Source organism: Hemicordylus capensis, chromosome 6 (genome assembly GCF_027244095.1).
Source record: "Hemicordylus capensis ecotype Gifberg chromosome 6, rHemCap1.1.pri, whole genome shotgun sequence".
NCBI lineage: Eukaryota > Metazoa > Chordata > Lepidosauria > Squamata > Cordylidae > Hemicordylus > Hemicordylus capensis.
Window position 1 is genome coordinate 109,226,330 of NC_069662.1, and position 5,647 is coordinate 109,231,976.

Here is a 5,647-nt window from a genome sequence, read left to right on the forward strand (position 1 = left end):
AGGTTAATGAGAGCCATGCTTCTGGTAGGTTGGCCATTGGTCCAATAGAGCTGCGCAGTTCTACCTGATGAATGGCCAACCAGTAGGCAGCACAGCTCTCATTAACAGTGTGTGTGTGTGTGTGGGGGGGGGTAATAGGGAAGCGAGGAGCAACTGGAGCTGCCAGGAACCAGAGGCACCTCATTTGCCTCACATTTGTTAGGATAAGCTGCTGTTGCTAGCAAGTACAATACAGAAATGGTTTCAACAGAGGTTTCCTCAAGAGCTTGTGCCAACAGAGGAAGTCTTGGGGGGATAAACTTTCTCTGTCTGTGGATGCACACCACTGTATCCTGTATCAGTTTGCCCTGGATCTACGGTAAGAGTTCTATAAGTGCCACAATCAGTATGCCCATGAAATCTGCCCTCATCTTGTTGCCTTAACTCATCGCTTAACATGTCCCCTGACTTGATGGGCCTAACAGGGACTAACCGATTTCTCATGCCAGGAAATTCTGGGACAATTAGTTTGAGGTGTAGGTTAAGAAGTTCAGATTATCAAAGAAATGTGTCTGTGCTCAGAGGTTGTGTCAGCTTGTAGGTTTTTCCATTGCTAAGGTAAATGGAGGTTATGTGAGATGGTATATAATGCTTTTCTCACAACCGGGCCTATCTAACCTGGCGGTTGCCCATTTATTTATTCATTTTATATACTCCTGACTCCAAAGGTTCTAGGCCTGTGGCCCTGTGCTTAAGAAGGCTGACCTGTGCTGCGGCATATAGCCATGCCATCTTCCACCAGTTTCTTCCAGGCCAGCCCTGCCAGTTAATAAAGCCTATCATGATTGTGTCAAATCCATTAATGGCTTACTTTTCTGTATTGCTTAGTACCACATATAATGTACTTAAGCTAAAATAGCATACAAAAATTGTTTTGTAGATGGGTCCTGACACTTATCTTGGCCTATACACATCATACTTTTCCTTGTAACCCATGTATCTGAAGGCATATGCAAGTTCTGAAAAGAAATCAGAAGAAAATTCGCTCCTTGAGCAGACAGTAACCAATATTTTCCCCTGACTATTTGGACAGCTAGGGGAAAGAGAACTCAGTTTACTTACCTGAAAGCGTATCATAATTTACTGGCAGACATGATGCACAGCATAGCGGTGACTGAGGCTGCAAATTTATGAGGCAGTCCCAATGCTGTTGAGAACAAGTGATTGTACAGGCAATGCTGCCACAGTGACTCCCATTCACCACAATGGGAGTAATTGTGGCTCGCCCAACCGCTCAGTCTCAACAGTGTCAGGGCTGCCTTGTGAGTCTGCAGCTGCCTGTGGTGTGGATTGCACCATCACCGGTGCGCTGCACACTGTGTCAGTCACTATTGAGAATGAGCCACTGCATCCTTTGTCTTCTTTCATGCAGATGGCATATAGACTAGCAATATGACTTGTCAAACCCACAAGGCTTTTAAAAAGCTGCCCTTATCATGACAACTGGGTAAACAGTTACCTCTGGCACACTTTTCTTTGCAGCATTCACACAGAAATGGCCTGCAGCTTTGTCCTTTTAGGACATTGTCATCTGCATACTACTAACATTGTTCCAGACGTTTTGTTCCGTAGACAAAACAATCCCAGAAATTGATTGATTTTGCCACCTGGGTCACTTTTTGACCCAGCCATGGCAATATATTGGGGTAAAAAATGTCCCATCTCTCCACTGCTCCACCAAATGCAGCTGAAAGTGCACTGGAGTACACAAAGGCTCCCACTGTCTATGCAAAGGACCTGATCGGAACCTGTTTTTAGGTACTTCACATGACAAAAGATACAGCTTGCACTGAGAAAGTAGTCTGGTAAGAAAGAGAGTTGGCAGAAGAAAGCCATGGCTGCTGCTTCAGTGTGTGTGTTGTTTGACCTACTTTCAGGTGATTGGCTTGAATGTAGGCCTCTCTGCTGGGTGAGATGATGTAGAAATACCCAGAGAAGTTGGCAGAGTTGAGTGTGTTTCCTTCATTTTACAGGCGGGAGGTGCCAGCAAACCAAAACATTTGACTTGAAAGGACACTCTCTTTTTCAAGGACCTTATGTAGTGATTTTGAAAGTGACAAGACCACATCTGAAAAGGAAAAATGTGTGCCATGTGCAGAAAGCCACACAAAACCAGAAGACTATATTCCTTCAGAGTGTCCCTCAGCTACATCCACAAAGGAGGAGGAGCCTTTGAAAATGCCTTAAGAAAGCCAGACTCTGTATCCTGAGATGCTGCTGTCCTCCATCTTACCCTGTCCATTTCAGGCTCTTTCTAGAATCCTTCATTTCAGAAAGGGTCTGTAACTTGCCTGCTGTTTTTACACTGGCATCACACACGCTTGCTCTTGCTCTCACCTTCTCTCTGTCTCTCTCACACATACACAATCCAGATAACACTGCATCTGTCTATGAGTTTTTCCCAGGAGGTGGGAGGGGGGTGCCACTTCCACATTTTTCAATGGCAGCCTTCTCCAGAATGGGAGTCCTCAAGAATAGTTCAGTGTCATTAGCAAAACATCCTTCATGGCAGCCTCGGGGTGGAGTATTATGGATAAGTAAAGCTGCACTTCATATAAGCCACTTACCACGTGCACTGACTTCTTTGGATGTAAGCCTTAAGAGTGCCTTCTTCATCATGAACCCCACCACCTATTAAGATTATCAGGGGAGGTCTGGTTGTGGTTAGTTTGGTGATGACTCAAATCCAGGCCTTCTCTAGGGTTGCCTCAGAGCTCTGGAACACATTTCCAAATGATATCAGAACCTTCCTATCTCTAGCTGTTTTTAAGTGACTCTTGAAAAAAAAACAATTTTATCAGGCTTTTAGTTATAAAGTTTTATTGATGGCCCTTTTGATGGTTTTATATGATTTTCATGGTTGGGTTTTAATTTTTAAACTGCCCAGAGATTTTATATGGGGCAGTATATAAATGTGACAAAATAAATAATGCTGCACCTGCGGGGCCATCAATCAAGGGTATATTAATATTAAGGTATGAATAGTAAATGCATGTGGTAAATGTATTTAAATACGATCAAGTGCATGTGAAACGTATGCATGAGTAAGGGCTTTTTATGCAACTTGCATCCTGTATAAGTCTAAAATGACTCTATGGAGTCATTTTAAAAGGAGTTATATTGGTATATATATTCATGCTTTGGGGGAAGCTGCCTCGGGCTTTGGAGAGGTTGGATACAAAGGTATTAAATACATCTTAAATTTATGGAAGCCACTTGAAACAAGATGGACGTGTCATCCAAAGGCTATATCACCTCTTGTATATGTATCACCACAGTCACTCAGGCATGTGGTTGCCTTCACGCCCTGTAAATATGCTTTCAGATCTGGGTGGGGAATTAACTCAAATTGGTGCAAACATATCCATGCCGGAAATTACCCTCAAAATGGCCAAAAACAAAAGGCCACAGGTGCTCCAGACAAACAAGAGGCCTGTGGCTCTTGTCCTTGCTTTCTTTTGTTACTTTTAGTCAGCTGTTCTCAAGCAATTGTCCAAGGAGGTTATGATTTAGCTACTGTGAAGTGGGAGGCATCCGATTGACAACTACTCTCAGTACTTCACATTGTACCAAATTTGGATACTTCCCGAAGCAGAGATGTTGATTTAGTGCCAATACCCTTATTAGACCAGCTTTTTCCTTCTGCAAAAATGTGCTGCCCATTAGGAAGGTATACAGGTTGTTTATGTTCCATGCTTATCCTAGTGAAATCTTGCAGCTTATTGCAGAAATGTGAAGTTGCTCCACTTTCCACTTTCCAGATATATTTTATTTCTGCTTTGACTTGCATCAACCCTGCAGATGATTTCTTTTGCAGCACACAATTGTTCATCTTTCTCAGAATAATTTTCATTGCTTTCACTTTTGCATAGGCAGGTTTGCTTGTTAGAAAGTTATTTTATCTGGAATTTAGTCTTATTCCCTTTTCTCTGTTGAGAAAAATTCCCTTGCTCTTTACTAAGACAAGCATTCCTCAAATGCAAGGTCCACATATACAACATTGCTTACCATCAGCAACTTTGCTTGATTTTTAACTGATTCAGCAACAACAATTTAAATACTGCTGTTCAACAAAGGTTTCCAAAGCGGTTTACAGAGAGAAAAAATAAGTAAATAAATAAGATGCCAGCTTTTCTGTTTGCTTTTTCAAATTAAACTCTTGAAATAATTCCTGCACAAAACTCAGTCACATTTTCTTTAATTTGCAGAAAATTGTCAATATTCTCATATTCTTTAAGCAAGATATTAAGCAAAAGTCCATTCTTTCTAGTTCAGACATATTTATCTCCTGCAGTTCCAACTCTTTCAGTATTCCCAAAAATGAGCACATGTGCTCCTGCAAATTCTCTCCTTCTCTGAATCTTTATTACACATTTGCAGCCTAAGAGAAACTTAACTATTCATATTTTTTGTTTTTGAAAGACACCCTTTAATCTTTCCCATATCTCTCACACTGTATTTTTGTCTTCTATATGATAAATTAACTTACCATCAGAGATGTGTGTCCCATGGCTTGCTTGTTGGCAGAATCTCATTCTTGTTTCTCTTTCTCTGTTGGTCATTGTTCTTCCAGTCCAAGTGTATTCAGTAACATCTTCATGCTGCAAGACCATCCTCTGTCATTTGTTTCATTGAACAGTTCAAGAGTGGGATGCCTCTCCACAGATGCAAAACTAGTCAACTTGTCCAGCCTTCTTGCCTACAAACTCTTTATCTCACAACCTGTTGCTTCTCAGCTGGGCTTATAACCCAATGTTGCAGAGAAATTACTTATCCTGTACAAATAATTGAACAGGAAGCCAACTTTAACTGAGTAACAAGAGTTTGATATTTATTACTTACTAAACATAGGCTAAGAAAACAATAAACAGTCTCTTATGCAGAGAGAGGGAGAACCTCTCAGTTTGACTGTAAGTCACCAAGTGAAGAGCAGACAAAGAAAGACTGACTCCATCCTGTACATAGATTAATTCAAATAGAGAAATATGCTCCGTACAAATAACTGAGACAATGTCTATGGAAAAATCGCAAGAGGGGCTGCTGGTGAAGACTGTTTGAAAACATCAACTGGTATGAAATGCGATAATCGGTTGTTGACGGGAGCAGTTCATTCTGATACTATCCCATTAGTTTAAAACCAGCTTTTAATTTTAAGTGGTCACAACATCCTATGGTTGATCCAAATTAGAACTGGGTTGTGGTGTAGGACCTTTGCCTGTCACAGTCCCCTATCCAGATCAGCCTCTCACATACAAATTGGAACTTAAGTACAACTGTCTCTGCAACAACAGTGCCTAAATATTTTTATTTCAAATATAAGTAAATGCACTGTGGAGTGCAACCAAGTGCTCCAAATAAATTTCTTACAGGTATTACAATTCCAGTGCCATTTCTTGTGGGCATGAGGGTGCAAGTGCACAAGGAGTGACTTACACACACTACTTTCCTGAGACAATTTTCCACATACAGTCTTTGCGTGAATAGCTGATCTGTCCCTTGTGGGTGGCCACATGATGCTCCGTGTACATGCTGAAATGCCTGAGGGGCTCTGGACTGGGGCAATGAATAGTGCTTTAAAGAAAAAAGAACACACACACACACACACCAG